At 46.1% G+C, this 19,609-nt stretch overlaps 1 protein-coding gene and 1 pseudogene across 1 annotated transcript in view; both read right to left on the reverse strand.

Moving 5' to 3' along the window:
* GMDS (GDP-mannose 4,6-dehydratase) overlaps window positions 1-19,609 on the reverse strand; it is a 391,193-nt gene that overhangs the window by 164,925 nt on the left and 206,659 nt on the right. The gene's annotated exons all lie outside the window — the stretch shown is intronic.
* On the reverse strand, window positions 6,616-6,708 carry LOC125996775 (uncharacterized; annotated as a pseudogene).

A 19,609-nucleotide genomic window follows, 5' to 3' on the forward strand; every position in this document is an offset into this window, starting at 1 on the left:
ACATACATTCAAAAGATGACTTAGACTCTAAGTCTTAGAGGGGACCAAGTCTGCTTCGTAAACTCAGGCCCTAAACTTCTTTAGAGAAATACCAATGAAACTGCCAACATTTGTTTTACGATTCTGTAAAATTTCCGGCTCTTTCAACTTCCAATAAAAACCAAGAGGATGAAGAGTTGTGTCTCTTGAGCTAGAAACCAATAGTAAAGAGAGAGACAAGAGCAAAGGTGAAAACACAGTTGTGAGTGTGCAGACATGCCAGGCAGGGAATATTCAGCCCCAGGATCATAGACTTCAGTGACACGAATTCTGCACAGCATCTCAGAGTGCCCTGTTCTTTGCAGCACACCTCCTTCCTAGACACAGGTGACACCATAGATGATCTAAGACAAATGTTTTCTGAGGCCTGTAGCGTGTATCGTGCTTGCCTTCCATGTGGCCAACCCTGGATTCCATCCCTGGCATTCCATAAGGTCCTCAGAGTATGGCCAAGAGTGATTCCTGAGCACAGAGTCAGGAAGAACCCCTAAGCATTGCTGGGTGTGGCTCCTAAAAAAACAAAATGAATAAACCAAAACTAGGGCTGGAGCGATGGTGCAGCAGTAGGGCGTTTGCCTTGCACGCACTGATCTGAGACCAACTGCCGTTGGATCCCCCACCGTCCCATATGGTCCCCCAAGCCAGGGGCAATTTTTTTTTTTTTTTTTTTTTGTGGTTTTTGGGTCACACCCCTGCAGTGCTCAGGGGTTATTCCTGGCTCCAGGCTCAGAAATTTGCTCCTGGCAGGCACGGGAGGACCATAGTATGGGACCCGGGATTCGAACCGATGACCTCCTGCATGAGAGGCAAACGCCTTACCTCCATGCTATCTCTCCGGCCCACCAGGGGCAATTTTTAAGCACATAGTCAGGAGTAACCCCTGTGCATCACCAGGTGTGGCCCAAAAGCCAAAACCCAAACAAAAACAAAACAAAAACAAGACTGATTCTTTTCCTTCAATGTATTCTGTACCTTCAATAATAAAAAAAAGAAAACCAAGAGTTCATTATAAAATTCAGCAATTTTGCCTTAAGGATGACATGAGTTAAAAGGCCAGACATCTATAAATATTTCCCTCATTCCATTTATATACAGAGTTTTGCATAAAAATAAATGATTTGTTTTATAAGGAAAACAAAGTTTTTTGTTGGGGGGAAAAGTTCTATGATAGAAAATGTCAATGCATGCATTCGTGTGTGTGTGTGTGTGTGTGTGTTGTGTGTGTGGTGTGTGTGTGTGTGTGCATGTGTGTTTGCATGCGCGTACTCAGTGACCACTTCTGGCACTCTTATGGGACCCTATATAGTGCTAAGGATTGAACATGGGGTTAAAGCAATTGTATGTCTAACCCACCTGTGTTCTCTCTCTGGCCTCAGCGTTTAAGTTTCTGTTCTCTTTTTTTTTTAACTTTTAATTTTTTTTTTTTTTTTGGTTTTTGGGCCACACCCTGTGAGGCTCAGGGGTTTACTCCTGGCTATGCGCTCAGAAGTTGCTCCTGGCTTCTTGGGGGACCATATGGGACGCCGGGGATCGAACCGCGGTCCGTCCTAGGCTAGCGCAGGCAAGGCAGGCACCTTACCTCCAGCACCACCACCCGGCCCCAACTTTTAATTTTTTGAAAGAAAATGCATCACATAGCTGACATAGCTGATCATAATACATTTGCTTCAAGATAAGGGAAAGCAAAATTATTGAAAAAAATAGAAAGAAAAACCAAAAATAAAATAGAAGAGAAGAAAGAAGAAAAAGTTCAGTAGTAAGTATATTTGTGAAAAAATTATTGTATCTTCAATGAAGTGATGAATATAATAGCAGAAATTTAGTAAGCTCTCTCTGTTTTTTTTTTTAATATGAGATAAAAAAATACAATAAAAAAAAGTGTGTGTGTGGGCAGTTTGTAGTTTCTGCTCTTAAGTTACACATGAAGGTTTCATGTGATGTCCTACTAGTGGATGAAATCTAGTGATGGAACCTACCGGAAACCAGAGGGTAGGGTACCAGACAGGGAACAATTCGCCCACTTCCTGGAAACCCCAGAGAATAGAGCCTGAATTTCTGCTGCGTGGAAGGGGTCTCTGTGCTTCCAAATACCCTTCCTCAAACGAAGCAGTAAGTCTGTCTGCCCCAGGGGGAGGTGGAAAGGAATCCTTCCCACCCGTTCGCTCAAGGCAAGAAATGCACCTTGCCATCCTTCTCCTTCCCTGACCCCTGTTCGGGTGTTCAGATGACAAAGAACGTGAGCAGAAACAGGGCCAACACAAGCTCTGTCCGATGCTCTGGATGTTTGGACGGTGCCTAGCCCTGTTTTGACACCTTCCACGGCACGTCCGGTCTTTCGTCTGACTCGTGGGTTTCTTCCCCCAGAACATTCAGGCTCAAGGAATGCAACGAGATAAAGAGCCAGAGAAAGAAAGAACTTCATTTGGGGGGTGAAGGGGTGATTGCTGCCCATCTACGAGATTTTATGTTTCACAGTCACAAAGTTGTTCCTGGTTGCGTTTCATCATACGAGGTCCAACACCCTTCACCAGGGCACGTTTTCCAACACCAATCTATGTCCCAGTTTCCCTCCTGCCCTACCTTCTGCCTTCTTCCCTGTCTGCCGCTAGGGCAGACATTTTTCTTTTTCTCTTTCTCTTTCTTTCTCTCCTTTTTTCCCCTTTTAGACACTGTGGCTTGCAATATTATTACTGAAAGAATATCATGCATATATCAATTTTTTAATTTTTTTGTTTGTTTGTTTTATTTTTGGGGCCACACTCGGCAGTGCTCAGGGGGTTACTCCTGGCTGTCTGCTCAGAAATAGCTCCTGGCAGGCTCGGGGGACCCTATGGGACACCGGGATTCGAACCAACCACCTTAGGTTCTGGATCGGCTGCTTGCAAGGCAAACGCCGCTGTGCTATCTCTCCCGGGCCCAATTTTTTTTTTTTCGGGCCACACCTGTTAGATGCTCAGGGGGTTACTCCTGGCTACGCGCTCAGAAATTGCCCCTGGCTTGGGGGGACCATATGGGACACCAGGGGATCAAACCGTGGGTCCTTTTCCTTGGCTAGCGCTTGCAAGGCAGACACCTTACCTCTAGCGCCACCTCGAAGGCTCCTCCGGGCCCAATTTTTTATTTTTTTAATTTGTTTTGTTTTGGGGTTATGCCCAGTGATGCTCAGGGGTTACTCCTGGCTCTGTGCTCAGAAATTGCTCCTGGCTCAGAGCACCATATGAGACACTGGGGGAATCGAACTGTGGTCCATTCTAGGTCAGCCACATGCAAGGCAAATGCCCTACCCGCTTGCGCCACCACTCCGATCTCTCATATATCACTTTATTTCCTTTAGTACTCAATTCTTGTCCAGAGTGATCATTCCCAAGTATCACTGTCATATTGCTCTTTGTTCTGTCTACACTTCCTTGCTCTTTGAGATGAGCTTCCTCTCTGGGCTAGTCCCTCCTGGCCCTCCGTCTCTATTACCTTTCGGCTTCATCACCATATGATATGTGATACTGATGCCAACTCTTTTTTTTTTTTTTTTTGGTTTTTTGGGTCAACACCCGGCGGTGCTCAGGGGTTACTCCTGGCTGTCTGCTCAGAAATAGCTCCTGGCAGGCACGGGGGAACCATATGGGACACCGGGATTCGAACCAACCACCTTTGGTCCTGGATCGGCTGCTCACAAGGCAAATGCCACTGTGCTATCTCTCCGGGCCCGATGCCAACTCTTTATGGCTATCTGTGGGGGTGCTCGCAGCCCAAATGACCAGCATTGGACAGTCCTAAGAAAATGATCCCCCCCAAATTAACAGATGCTAGCTGCCCATACACACCTGAGGGCCCATCCAACTGGTTGTATCCCCAACAGATGAACGGAAGTTTACTAAGCTGGTTTGCCAAAATAGAATACAACAAAAACAAAAAGCACCATTCTTGTTGAAAATGAACTAAAGGGTTTTTCTTTTCAAAAAACTTAAGTCATGTTTGTTGGAAGAAAATGCGGCTGGCTGTATTTTATGAGGCTGCCAGAGGGTCAGAAACACGGGTCACAGGCCCATTCCAACATGGTATGGTAGTGATGAAAAAACTCTGGCTACTATGCTTCTCTGAATTTCGATTCTCCTGAAACCCTTCGGCTAACGACCATGCCGGGGTCAACATTCCCTTTGCATTATCTCATTTCTGCGCTCTGGGATGACTCGTGGTGGTGTCAGGGGACACCGTCTGCAGGAAGTGGGTCACTGATAGCCTCATGTACCACTGAGGTACCGCCAGGAGAGTCGGGACCAAAGTGGTCCAAGGCGGGCAGACCATAGCAAGCCCCAGAACCCCATGTCCTGCCCCATTCATGACCAATATCCAGAACACAAAGAACATAAAAGAGGAGTTCCTCTCAATTAACTCTGGATGCCTTTTCTCCAAACCCCCCACTTCCATGCTGAGTGAAAAAGGGGCATAAAAAAAAATGGGGCCTAGAGACAGAGTTGGGAAGGGGGTTGGGACACAGGACTGGCCTTTTCCTTAAGTAAACCAGGTTCCAGGGGACCGGAGAGGTAGCACAGTGGCAGGGGCGTTTGCCTTGCACGCAGCCAATCCAGGACAGATGGTAGTTCGAATCCCGACATTTCATATGGACACCTGAGCCTGCCAGGAGTGATTTCTGATCGCAGAGCCAGGAGTAACCCCTGAGCACTGCCGGGTGTGACCCCCAAACCCCCTAAAAAAAAAGAGAAAACCGGGTCTCCCTTGCTACTAAAGGTAGCCTGAGAAAGTGAGGCATGCGTGGGAGCACGAGGGTTGGGTCCCCACTCGGCTCTCCGTCCCCCTGTCTCCCCTCCGTGCCCGTGATTGCCATCTCGAACACGGTTTCCTGTCCCGCTCCAGATGGGGGCTGCCTTGTGCTTTTCAACTTGGCAGGGTTCAAAAAGGGCTTCGGTCAACAAGTGTGTAATCGTCTTGAACCAAAATAACTTCCTTAAATGATTGTTTTCTCCAATTTCACCACAAAATGTAATGCAGCCAACAAAGGAACTATTCTTCCCCCCACGTATAATAACATGTTATTCAACAATCACTTTAGGAAGGCCTCTGTTGAGGGCTGGCCAAGGGTCTGAAATGAAATGGACTTTCGAGCTGAATGTTTGGGGGAAGAAGAAATCTTTCTTTTTCTTCCTTTCTTTTTTCTCCATCCGCCCCCCACCCCACCCGTGTCCCCAAACTTCTCCGTGAAGTTTCTCTCCAAGCTTTGAGTGAAGGGATATAAATATCTGGGCAGTATACAGTTTTGCTTTCCGACTGTAGCAGGCCTCACAGAAGGAGTCAGGGTTACTTAGAACACGGATCACCGAAAACATTCGCCATCAAAACAGATGAAAAAACAAACAAGGGCTCAGTAGGACATTTGCTTTGGCGGCAGGACAAGCCGTTAAATTGCTTCTGTCCTTGGGAGTGCAAATGGTTTCCTATGAAACTTTCTCCTTGGGCTCAGGAGCACCCTGTTGCTTTTCTGGAGGGAGTTTTAGAACCACAGACGGCTCACCAGCCCCCCCCTTCCACACACCCTTCTCTCCCAGACATCAAAAGAGCTAGGAGCTGCACCTCAGGGGAGGAGGTTAGAGGCTGGTTAAGAGGCGAACAGGAGAGGAGGGATTTTTATTTTTAAAAGGGGTTTTGCTTTTGATTTTAGCTTTTCTTTTGCACAGCAGGGATCAAGCCCAGGGTCTCATCCATGCAAGGTCTGTATCTGATCACTTGGCCATAAGACAAACAGTCATTTTGACAACAACGAGAAGAATGCCAAAGAGAATGGAGGAAATCCACGATCTTGTTTTCTGAGTGGGTTGATGTAGAAATAAATACGCGTTGGCCTCACTAGCTCAGTGTGAAGCAAAGGAGTTCTCAGAGACCGAAGAATGTGGGTCTGTCATTCAACATATGTGAACATACATGTGGTGGGTCATGATCCAGCACAGTGTGAGTCCATATAATCCCACAAGACCCCGAAGGTGCCGGGACAGGCTCCAGACATGGAAATAGAACCAGGTCAATGGAAGCATGTTAGCTGAGAGAAGGCAGCTCTAATGGTTTGCCCCTGAGGGGGAGATTGCTGGTAGACTGAGGTTGGTGCCTTGAAAATGAAAGGAAAAAAAGGATTTTTTCTTTGTTTTCCTTTCCTTATTTTTTCGTTTTTTTTTTTGGTTTTTGGGGCCATACTCGACAACACTCAGGGGTTACTCCTGGCTCTGCACTCAGCAATCGCTCCTGGCAGGCTCCAGGGACCATATGGGATGCTGGGGATTGAACCTGGGACCATCTTGGTCGGCCACGTGCAAGGCGAATGCCCTACCGATGTGCTATTGCTCTAGTACCAAAAAGGGATTTTCTTTTTAAACATGAAACACTTCAAGAATCTGCATGTGGGGCCGGGAAGGTGGCGCTAGAGGTAAGGTGTCTGCCTTGCAAGCGCTAGCGTAGGACGGACCGAGGTTCGATCCCCTGGCGTCCCATATGGTCCCCCCAAGCCAGGGGCGATTTCTGAGCACATAGCCAGGAGGTAACCCCTGAGCGTCAAAAGGGTGTGCCCCCCCCAAAAAAAGATCTGCATGTCATCCTTGAGCAGGGGCCATGCTAATCTTTTCTGTATCGTTCCAATTTTAGTATATGTGCTGCCGAAGCGAGCACCAAAAAAGAAATTTTTTTCTTTTTTTTTTTTTATTTTTTTTTTTTTTTTGTTTTTGGGCCACACCCAGCGATGCTCAGGGGTTCCTCCTGGCTGTCTGCTCAGAAATAGCTCCGTGGCAGGCACGGGGGACCATATTGGGGACACCGGGATTCGAACCAACGACCTCTGGTCCTGGATCGGCTGCTTGCAAGGCAAACGCCGCTGTGCATCTCTCCGGCCCGAAAAAGAATTTTCTAAGCTTGAAGAAGCTTGTAGCCTTGGGCAACCCGTCTGGGAACACGAACATACTATCATCATCATGCATGTAACATGGGTGCCTGATTTCATCTTACAATAAGTGCACCAAAGTTTAGATTCTAGTGGCGAGCCACAATTTGCTTATTTTTGCTTCTTTTGGGTGCCACACACCTGGTGGTGGTTGGTGTTTTACTCTTGGCCCTGGGGCTCTGGGATCATCCTGGAGGGGTTCCGGGGAACCACATGTGGTAGTAGGGTTAGAGCCCAGGTTGAGTGCAAGCAAAGCCAGCTAGCCCTTTTACCCCTGTGCTAGCTCTCCGGCCTGGAAAGGCAGAGTTTAAATCAAAATAGATTCCGTGTTTGGTTTTTTATCTATTGGACACTTGGAACTGGAGGCCACTTGGAATCAACTCCAGTCCTGTTTGGCCTGGTGTGGAGGCCCACTTTTTTTGGTGTCTGGCATGCTCAGATTTTAAGGATATTTGGGATCAAACTCAGGGCCTTTTATATTCTGGGCACTGTCTACCACTGTACTCGGGCCTGGGTCATTGACCCCCCCACCCTACAAACTCAAGTGGTCCTGCACACACTTCATTTTACTGAGGTCAAAACAAGCAGATATCCCATAAACCCTCCTAGCCTTCCTTGGACATAAGATCTGCCTATCTGTCCAAAGGGTAAAACTTCATTTCCTTTGTTTTAATTTTGGGCCACATCTAGCAGCGCTTAGGAGTTTACTCCTAGCTCTGACTTAGAAATTATTCTTAGCAGTGCTTGGAGGACTCTATGGTATGTGTGTGTAAGTGTGGGTTTTGAACCCAGAATGGTTGCATGCAAGACAAACACCCTCCCCACAGAGCCATGGCTTTGGTCTGATGAACATCACTTTTCCTTGCAGTTAGGGACTGCCTGTATTTTGTCACAACAGCTACTTCTCCTTAAAAGTCATTTCTTTAGAAGCCAGAGAGATAGCATAGGTGGGTGGGGTGTTTACCTTGCATGTGGCCGACCCAGGAGGTAGCCCGGTTCAATTCCCGGCATCCCATAATGGTCCCCCAGCCTGCTATGGGCAATTTCTGAGTGCAGAGAGCCATGACAATGCTGGGCTGTGGCCCAACAATCAATCAATCAATCATTAAAAAAATATAAAGTAGTTTCCTTTAGATCTCCTAGAATGTGGTGTACCCCAGTCTTGGTTTCTCAGGGAGAGACCAGAACAAGCGGTGAGGCACGTTGGGGGATGCAGGTAACCTCCTGGCTCCACTGTGATAATGAAATTATGAGGGAAAAGCCAACTGCCAGGATGATTCTCCAATCTGTTTGGCAAGGCTGCAAGTCCCCACTGTAATTCCGAGTGTTTGTTCTGGGCAGGCTGCATGACAATAAACACAGGTAGGACAGAAAGCCTTGTGCAGGGCGTGCGTGTTAAAAGCCCTCTGATAATAGAACCATTATCGACTGAAATTGCCTATTTCCTATCTGATGTTATAGCATTTATAAACGAGGTTGCCTTCACATCGGCATGAACGCCATGAAATGGACCCTGAAAATACATGTGACGGAAACCGTAAGAGGGGGACGGGACAGAGAACAGGGAGGTGCTAGCACCAAGTTAGGTGGCACGGTGACTTCATTATTGAATGAAGAGCCTCTTGGTAGTAAAAAGAAAAACACAAAATGTCTTTCACAATCCAAAAGCCACAATAAGGTCCCCTTTGGCAAACGCACCAAAAAAATTAAAAATTCTAGGAAAACCGTTTTCAATTCTCTTTAGAAAGTTCAAACGTAGGGACTGTTTACATATCTTATACCTTACATACCTAAGAACCCAAGTTTGTGCATAGATATCTGTTTTTGGTTTTTTGTTTGTTTGTTTTTTGGGCCACACCCAGTGGCGCTCAGGGGTTTACTCCTGGCTATCGGCTCAGAAATAGCTCCTGGCAGGCATGGGGGACCATATGGGATGCTGGGATTCGAACCAACCATCTTACGTCCTGGGTTGGCTGCTTGCAAGGCAAACGCCGCTGTGCTATCTCTCTGGCCCATGCATGGATATCTGACCAAGGGCAGCCTAACCCACCAAAAAAAATAAAATAAAAATAAAAATGGGATTTGCTTTTGATAACTAACCTAAAATTATTATTATTATTTTGAGTTTTCGGGCCACACCCAGTGACGCTCAGGGGTTACTCCTCGCTATGTGCTCAGAAATCACTCCTGGCTTGGGGGACCATATGGGACGCCGGGGATCGAATCCAGGTCTGTCCTGGATCAGCTGCGTGCAAGGTAAACATCCCACCTGCTGCACCATCACTCCAGACCACCCTGAAATTATTGATGCTGGAACAGGTGCCTTAGACCAGTCTGAAGGAGATCCATTATAATAATCTCCTAGGAGAGATTTACATTTTTATTTCAGTATTTTTTTTGGGGGGCCACACCCATTTGATGCTCAGGGGCTACTCCTGGCTATGTGCTCAGAAATTGCCCCTGGCTTGGGGGGACCATATTGGGGACACCAGAGGGATCGAACCTCCGGTCCCTTCCTTGACTAGTGCTTGCAAGGCAGACACCTTACCTCTAGCGCCACCTTCCCGGCCCCCAGTATTTTTTTTTTTAGAGGAGTGAATGTGTGTGTGTAAAGGAGGAGGTTGGGGCCACACCTAACAGTGCTGAGGGCTTACCCTTGGCTCTGTGCTCAGGGATCACTTGTGCTCTGGGAGCTGGAGAATCCAACAGGGGTCAGGCCACCCTCGAGATAAGTGCCTTCAGCCCTGGACTATTGCCCCAGTCTTGGTTATTTACATTTTAATGCAATGACTCAACTACACAAGACAGTGGTATTGGCAAATTTTTTTTAAGAGAGATGGAAATTTGTTAAAGACATGACAATTTTCTGGTTTATACCAGAGAGGAGGTTCATTTGACATCCAAAATTCAGCCAAGGGCCAGAGAGATAGCACAGTGGGTAGGGCATTTGCCTTGCATTCAGCCAACCTGGGATTGGAATAGGGTTCGATTCCCCCAGCTAGTGTGGGGGGGGGCACACATTTCTGAGTGCAGAGCCAGAAGTAATGCCCTGAGCACCGGTAGGGTGTGGCCCAGAAACCAACCAACCATCAATCAATAAAATTTTTTTTTTGTTTTTTTATCACAGGCATGAGGACTTCATCCACATCATGGAGTCACCTACAGTCCAACCAAGATGTCACAGGCTGCTCAGTGAGAGACAGGAGACGAGAAAAGGCCTTCTGAGACTGAAGGAGACAGGTAAACAAGCCTTTTCCGTCCTCAAGGAAACGGGCATTTGTTTCTGTCTCCTGGCAAAATAACAGGGAGACGGCGTGTTTAGAAGTCAGGGGTTCACTCCTGCCCACTCCAAGGTCAGTTCTGCTGGATCGAGTCAACCTGGGGGAGGGGACACATGCCTGGAAAAAGGCCAGTGGGGGTTTGGGGCAGGGGGCCGTGGGAGAGACCCTGAGTACAGGATGCTTGGGGGGGGGTAGGGCGAGGTGAAGGGACATTTCTTTGCTAATCCAAAGGCAATTTCTATAAACTCTAGGAGGCTCGGTGAGAAAGTCTTAGAGGTAACTGTTCACATTCCATATGTTTTAATATATAAACTGTGTAACCCTCGTGCCCTGAAGAGTGCAGCTGCTAACAATTTTTCCCTTTTTTTTTCTTTCTTATTTCCCCTCCAGGATTTAAAAAAAAAAAAAAGCAAACTGCAGCCCCCAAAAATGTTGTTGCTCTGTGGAAGGCGATTTGGAAACTTCTGCTGCCACACCGAATGGTGACATAACACATTGTGATTTTTGGAGCAATTGGGGAAAACCTGTAAGAGTTGAACATTTGAAAGAAGACCTCGCTTTTACCCCAATTAGGAAAGACTATGTCTGTGTGTTGGCTTTTTGCGGAGGAGGGGGGGTGAGAGGGGGTGAGAGAGAGAGAGAGAGAGAGAGTGAGAGAGGAGAGGAGAGAGAGAGAGGAGAGAGAGAGAGAGAGAGAGAGAGAGAGAGAGAGAGAGAGAGAGAGAGAGGAGAGAGAGACCACTTGGGCTACACATCTGTTTGAGTGTGAAGTTGGTATGCAAACTATTGTCTATTGGAAGTGTGCTGTGCTAGCGTTTGCCAGGGTTAAAGGCTGGTCAATTTGATCAAGAAGCTAAAATTAGCTTCTGTGTGTTTTCCTGAAAAGAAAAAAAAAAAAAAAGAACTGTAAAGCTCTTTGTTTTCCATTCAAGTGCCCGGCTCACATTTTCAGTTTTCTGGGTGTGGAAAGGACCAGGAAACAGGCAGCCTTGACAAGCGGCTTCTTGTTCCCGCAGCTCGGCCCAAGGGAAGCCGGCCTGGCCGGGCCCACACTGATGCCCGCGTGCAAAGCACCGCAGCCCTCACCCTGGGCACATCCCCGTCCCCCCCGCCAGCACCGCCAACAATATTAACATTATGAGACGATTCAAAGCCCAAGGCATCTGGAAACCCGAAACCCAAAGCTGCATTTGCAAGTATGTGATGGTTTTGGCAAAGCCCTAGGTACATTAAGAAACTCGTCCTTCTCCCAAGTATTGGGGTAACGTTGGGTCACCTCTTCAAGCTAAGTCTGGACAGGACTCTGATTCTTTTCGCAGGAAGTGGAGTTTCTTAACACACACACACACACACATACACCACACACACACACACACACACACACACACACACACACACACACACACACTAACAAACACAGGTGGGAGGGGTGGAGATCACGTACAAAAGCACCAACTTGAATCTGGAACGAAAATTCAAAGGGCCGAAATGACGCGTGGGAAACTAGATATTATAAAGGCTGTGGAAGGAAACCAAAAAATACCGAGGTGATTTTTAGAGAGGCCAAATCATCTTAAGCAAATGGCTTCTAGGGGCAGCTGGGAGGAATAGCACAACAGTAGGGCATTTGCCTTGCACGCACCGACCTGGGGATGGACCCAGGTTTGATTCTCCAACATCCCATATAGTTCCCTGAGCCTGCCAGGAGCGATTTCTGAGTGCAGAGCCAGGAGGAACCCCTGTACCTCTAAAACCAAAAAAAGAAAAAAAGAAAATAGCTTCTAGTTCATGCTTAGCGAGACGGAGGTAAAGGAGAAATCACAGAAGAGAATTAACTGTTGGATTTCAGACTGAAAAATGAGCATAGAAGTAAAAACCTGCTTAGATTTACATGCTGAGAGTCTCGGAGCTTTGCTTTTTCTTCAATTATCTGCCCGGGTTCAACAGCAATGAGTTTGCCTTCCCTGCAAGAAATTGCCTGGGTTCGTGAACCACCCACCCCCCAAAAGTAATATTTAAAGTAATCTAGGATGTCCTGAAGCGTAATTTTCAAATGATCTATAATGTAAACACGTATGATCCTGTATGTGATTCACTGCGGCTAGATATTTCCCAGACAGAGAGAGAAGCCTGAGAGAGAAGACATAAAGCCAATTTCCCCCCAAATAACAAATAGGATAGGAAAAGGTGCTTTAACTTAGGTCAACCAATGAGAAAATATTGTGCCATGAAGCCCATGATATGGTAGGATTTCCTTTTTTCTAAATAGACTCTCTGTTTTGGCGATTTAAAAATAATTTTTTTAATGTCGGGCTCATTAAAAAAACATGATCTGCAAGTTAACAGATGCAAAATATTTGATCCAACTTATTCATATACAATACTGACTCAAGGAGTAAAATATGCATAAAATTCTCTTTCTTTTACAGTTAACATATTTGGAGCTTTAGTTTAAAAGACCCATATCAATTTAGACATAAAATAGGGCATGAAGGCAATAAAATTTGACACGATCTCCAATTTTCCAGTAGCTATTTTTCACTTCAGAATTTGACACACCCCCACTTTTCTTTTTCATTAAGTTGTTTTGTTTTGTTTGTTTTTGGTTTTTGGGCCACACCCCGTTTGACACTCAGGGGTTACTCCTGGCTATGCACTCAAAATCGCCCCTGGCATGGGGGGGACCATATGGGACGCCTGGGGATCGAACCGTGGTCCGTCCTATGCTAGCGCTTGCAAAGTAGACACCTTACCTCTAGCGCCACCTCCCGGCCCTCATTAAGTTGTTTTTAAAAAAGAGATGAAGGATCTGAGAAGATGAATCACAGGACTAGGGTACATATGTGGTCCTGGGTTCCAGCCCTGGCACTGTGTAGTCACAGGAACGCTACTGGGTATAGCCCTGGTAGTATGGGGCATAAAGAAAAAAAATAAATATGGGAACAATGATATTCAAGGAAACAATCATCTATGCATTGAGCATAAATGCATAGGCCAAACATTAGCCTCTTTGCCTCAATCCTCAGGAATAGGGAAAATGGGTTCTGGAAGCAAGCCGGGCACAGCAAATAATTCACAAAAAATTCTAGAGATAGAACAGTCCGTGGGCCAGAGAGATAGCAAAGTGGTAGGAACGTTTGCCTTGCATGTGGCCGACCCCGGAGGGACCCGTTTCGATTTCTGTTTTGTTTTGGGTTTTTTGGGGGCCACACCTGGTGACGTTCAGGGTTACTCCTGGCTATGCGCTCAGAAAGTCGCTCCTGACTTGGGGGACCATATGGGACGCCAGGGGATCAAACCGCATCCGTCCAAGGCTAGTGCAGGCAAGGCAGGCACCTTACCTCTAGCGCCACCTGCCCGGACCCCCCCAGTTCGATTTCTGACATCTCATCTGGTCCCCTCGTCTGCCAGGGGAGATTTCTGAGTGCAGAACCAGGAGGGGCCCTGAGCACTGTTGGGTATGGCTCAACAACCAACCAACCAACCAATAAATAAATAAATAAAGTTAAAGGGGCCGGAGCGGTGGCACAGGCGGTAGGGTGTTTGCTTGCAAGTGGTAACCTAGGATGGATCCCTGGCATCCCATATGGTCCCCCAAGCCAGGAGTGATTTCTGAGTGCATAGCAAGGAGTAACTCCTGAGCAACACCGGGCGTGGCCAAAAAATAAAAATAAGTAAGTAAGTAAATAAATAAATAAAGTCAAAGAAGAAGAAAAAAAGAACGGGTTCAGAAAACTTCCACCACAAGCTATCTAACGGCAGGCAGATAGACTAACTGTGGAAACTGAAACCTCAAGCCTCTTCTGTCTGTGACCCGAGGTCTTTATTGGGAAGAGAAAGACCCTACCACCATCACCACCAGGGGTGGATACCAGGTATGGGTAAGGGACCAATCTGGAGGTTTTTCCAGTCCATGAGGGGCAAGCAGCCACAAAGAGTTATCTTAAATAGAATGAAAATCAATTATTCCAACAGTGCAAGGCAGTGGATAAGGCTGATGACCACCTCTGCATCTTAGTTTTTCTCTTCTCTTCTCGCTGGTCCCCAACCGGGACACATTCAGTGAAGCATCTGAATTCCATCACTTGTGAAAGTTGTACTTTCTCTTCCATTCCTGGTCCAAAAAGATCTTGCCTGAATTCACACCCTTATGACTGCTGCAGAGACCTCTTGCTTCTCTCACAAAAGCCTTTTTCCCTTGGTCCCAGAATGGCCAGGGGCTGGGCTAGGGATATGGCTAGGTGGCAGCACATTAGCTTTGCATGGCTGAGGTCATGGGTTCAATTCCCAGCATTGTCTACTCCCCTGAGCACCATCAGGAGGTGACCCTGGGAAGCAAACTCTGAACCCTTCCAGGTGTGCCCACGCCCCCACCCAAACTCAATCTAACTGGAACAAAACAAAAACAGAAGGTTCATTGAGGAACACTAGGGGGTCTGTTTAGACGATATAAATAGAGTTAGGATGATAGATAATACAGATCTGTGTTTTGTTGTTGTTAAAATGAAAACATTTGGGGCTGTGGTAGGGGCATTTTGCCTTGCATGCATCCGACCCGGGAGGGACCTGGTTTGATTCCCAACATCTCATATGGTCCCCCAGCCTGCCAGACGTGATTTATGAGTACAGAACCAGAGTGAGCCCTGAGCACCACTAGGTGTGGCCCCCCAAACCAATCAATCAATCCATCAATAAAGCTTAAAAAATACAGAATGAAACATTTTTAACCCAAGCCCTTTCGCATCTAGTCTTCGCCATTTCTCCTAACCCTCCTACAACTCAACTCCTACAACTGCAAAGGCCTGGTCCTGGGAAATGGGAAAGGGGCTTCCAGCATCCCCTAATTGCTTGGACATCACCAAATTCTTGATTTTCTCCCACACTGGGTGCTTTCAATGATGAATTCCAGAAGCTTAGCTCCAATATCCCAATGCTTCCACAGTCACCTCCATCCTGAGACCCTCGGCTAATATAATTTAGCACCCTGGGGAACCCAGCTGAGATGCCTCTTTATATCACTTGAGGGCAGCGATCCTCCCTTTTCTAGGCAGGCCCAGAACATCTCCTACAAAGTGGGGTAAGAAGAAGCAATAACCCAAGAAGACAGGTAACAACCCACCTACCGCTGGCACAATATTCCCCCCCCCACTCTGTGTTGTGTGTGTAATCCACCTACCATAATATTCCCCTCTCAGAACCAACAGTCCAAGAAGACAGGTAACCCACCTATCACAATATTCCTCCTCTCTCTCTGTCCTCTCTGTCCTCTGTCTCTGTCTCTGTCTCTCCCTTCTCCCTCTTTGCGAGCCTGGTTTTCCTCCTGCTTGCTCTACCTCCCACAATCAACCTTTTTCAGTCTCTGAACATTGCTCATTTTTTTTCTTTAAAAACAAACAAACTTGTTTTTTATACCTCTAGATGACCCCTTTCAGGGAAGGCTGCCCCCAACATACTCTCACCCACTCCAAATGCTTGGCAGTGACCCTATAAACTTGACCTTGCTTCCCTTGGGTCTTTTCCATGAGGGCTTTAGAAGGCAGAGCTGGTACCTTCATGTCAGCCCATCCCCTACCTCTGGTATAATCTCCCCACATTGTCCTCTGAGAACCATCTAATCTCGACACTCAGCACTTGGTTGTCAAAGTTAAATTGTGTCCCAGAGCCAGGAGCTGAGGGGTTGGTTAGATAATGTTTTATCTTTTTTTTCTTGATCTTGTTTTCCTTTAGAGGGGGGCCACACCCGGGTGATGTTCGAGGGGTTACTCCTGGCTATGTGCTCAGAAACCACTTCTGGCTTGGGGGGACCATATGGGACACTGGGGGGATCGAATCATGGTCTGTCCTAGGTTAGCACGTGCAAGCAAATGCCCTACCAACTGTGTCCCCCTGGATAATGTTTTGTAAGCGAGCACTTTTATGTACACTGTGCTTTGTAGCTATTATTTTTGTTTGTTTGTTTGTTTGGGAATACACCGGGAGGTGCTCAGAGCTTTCTCCTGGCTCTGTGCTCAGTATAATTCCTGGAAGTGCTCTGGGTACCATAGATAGTGCTGAAGATCCAGCTGATCTTTGTCTGCAGCTATTATTTAATTAAAATCTTAAACTTTTTTATTTTGGGGCGCCAAACCTGGCTGGCTCAGGACTTTTCCTGGCTCTGTGCTAAACGTCATTTCCTGGCAGTGCTTTGGGGAAGCCCTATGAGATTCTAGGATTGAATTTGGGTTGACTACGTTAAGCCCTCCCCACTGTACTATTGCTCCAATCCCATAATTTTTTTTGTGGGGGGTCACACCTGGCATCGCTCAGGGGATTACTCCTGGCTCTATGCTCAGAAATCACTCCTGGCAGGCTTGGAAGACCACATGGGATTCCGGGATTCGAACCACCGTCCTTCTGCATGCAAGGCAAACACTTTACCTCCATGCTATCTCTCCGGCCCCAATCCCATAAATTTTTTTTTTTTTTTTTTGGTTTTGGTTTTTGGGTCATACCCGGCAGTGTTCAGGGGGTTCTCCTGGCTCTATGCTCAGAATTCGCTCTTGAAAGGCTCGGAGGACACTATAGGATGCCGGAATTCGAACCACCGACCTTCTGCATGAAAGGCAAATGCCTTACCTCCATGCTATCTCTCCGGCCCCCCAATCCCATAATTTTTGTTTTTGTTTATTTTTTCTTTTTTTTTGTTTTTGGTTTTTGGGTCAGACCCATCAGTGCTCAGGGGTTACTTGTGGCTCCATGCTCAGAAATCGCTCCTGGCAGGCTTGGGGGACCCTATGGGATGCCGAGATTCAAACCACCGACCTTCTGCATGAAAGGCAAATGCCTTTCCTCCATGCTCTCTCTCCAGCCCCCCAACCCTATAATTTTTAAGTTTTTGATTATTTTGGTTTATGGGGCTACCCCCAGCAGTGTCCAGGGCTTATTTCTGACTCTGTGTTCAGAATTTACTCCTGACAGTGCTCAAAGGGACCATAGAGAAATGCCAGGGAATGGAAACCTGATCAGCCACATTCAAGATAAGAGCCGTCCATACTGTACTATCACTCCAGCCCTGTAGTTATTATTTTAGGTCTCATCCCATGGAGTGACTCAGCAATTCCTCCCCTCTCTGGGAGCAAATACATGTTTTCTTGTCCCTGAAACACCAGCTACCACGACTACCATGAAGCACTTAGCTTTCTATAGGCACTGGTGAGAAATTTCATTGTCTTCCTGAATTTATTTCTTGGGACAGGATTAGAGAGGCAGAGAAAAAGGAAGAGAGAAGAAGCATAGAGGGGCATTGAAAAATTAATATTTTCCCCCAAATATCTGAACTCTTTCATTGCCACAAAATGAATCCCTGTATGGAAGTTGTTTGCCACTTCCCAGCACCATGGAAGACATGGGCCCGAGGTTCCTACGTGAACCAAAGCAAAGCTTTGGCCAAGAATATTCCAGATAACGTTCCAGTTGTCATGGCATCCTTTAGAATATCTGACTTTGGTGAGAATGTGTTCACAGGAGATGCCTAATCTCTGATTCTGACAACCGTGTTTCAGTCAGAGATACAGATTTGTCACCATTGTTTCAACGCCCCTGGCTGAAACAAGATCCAGAACTTAAAACGGAAACTCAGAATGAGAGCCAGGAAAAAGGCAGGTTTGGAAAAGGCTTCACTTTTGGGTAGTAATCAGTTAAAATAAATGCCTACCAACAAATTAAAAATATCTCAAAAATTTAATTTAATCGATTAATCATAAATCAATTAAATAAAATTTAAAAATTGTGAAAATAACAAAACCCAGTAAGCCCGGGAGGGAGGTCCTGATTCCCAGTTGAATGTAAGATTCAAGTGTCTGTTTTTTCAACAGCAACCATCAGAAATCATGAAAAAACAAAGGAACGGGAAATCACGATCCCTTCAAAGAAACAAAAATAAATAAACAGAAAATACACCTGAGGTGGACACCATAGTTTAGATTGACGAAGCAACTGTAAAGAAAGAGGCCTGAAAGATTGCAAGGAAACCAGAGGCAAAAACAGGAAGATCATGTAGGAACAAAAGAGGAAGAGTGACAGAGTGGTAGAAATTATAAAAAGGGACCGAAAAACATTTGGCCTTAAAAAACCCCCAACAACCTAAAATAAAAAGTATCATAAAAGGGATCAAAAGGTAATGTAAGCAGGCAGATGAAACAGCCAACTTGAAGATGAGACCATCAAATTGTTGAGTCTGAGGAACAGGAAGTAAAAACACAATGAAATAAAGACCGTAAAGTTATAAATAAAATTCATTATCCTAAAAGTAATGAATAAAGTAAGACCCTAGGAAGTAGAGAAACACACATGCAGAGCCCCCAGGATATGCAGAGAGAAAAGCAGACCAGAGTGGATGCTGAGAAGAATAACAATAGAATGTCCTGGATTTGATAAAAAAAAAAAAAAAGAAAAAAAAGACATAATTCTATAGATCCAAAAAGCTTGAAACATGCATGACACTAAGATCAACTCAAAGCAAATGACAGATTCTCTGAGACATGAAAATGAACTATCATAAAACAAAGAATCTTAGTCAGGAGAGAAGAAACTCAACACACACAATAGGTTCTGGAAGATTCCATCATGAGACAATTCTTCATGACAATCCCTGGTGGCATAAATTGATAGAGAAGGGATATTGATTGATGGAGATGTATCCGAAGTGCCAAAAGAAGATACTGCCAACCAAGAATTCTATACCTTACAAAAGTGCCCTTCAAGAGACCCAAGGAGTGAAGACATTCCCAGGTAAAGAAAATCTGAGTTTCCATGATTAATCTCAGAGAGACACTGATGCTGATTGGCCTCGGGTAAGCCCAGTTGAGATCTCTGAAGGCTTTTGGGGATGGGGTGCAGGCAGAGTACCCGCCCTGCTATCAGGCCCACTGTACTACCCACAAACGACCTCCCCTAGCATCACCACTAATCTTGGTGAGATGCCATGCCGCAGAATCATCCTGGTTCCGCAGCTCCTGGAGTGAAGTCAATTCACCAAATTTCCAGTACTGACAGCCAGTAGGAGCACAGCACACGTAGAATAAAGTGAACAAAAAGAACGAAAGAACAAGTGAAGGCAGGAGAGAGATACAAAGGCTCTTTCCCTGCATGTGGCTGGCTCCAATTAAATCGTCAGCACCACACAGGCTCCCACCAACACTTCCCGGAGTGATCTCTGAGCAGAATCAGAAACAGCTCAGCCTCTCCCCCACACAGTGAAGTGACCAATGAGCTCAAAATGACAGATCAAACCTACAAATGTAGTGAGAACAGTTGGGAGTGGCTCTAGAGAAACCAAATGGTATACACGAGATGAGGACCCAGACACCAAAGT

Source organism: Suncus etruscus, chromosome 18, assembly GCF_024139225.1.
Source record: "Suncus etruscus isolate mSunEtr1 chromosome 18, mSunEtr1.pri.cur, whole genome shotgun sequence".
Classification (NCBI taxonomy): Eukaryota; Metazoa; Chordata; class Mammalia; order Eulipotyphla; family Soricidae; genus Suncus; species Suncus etruscus.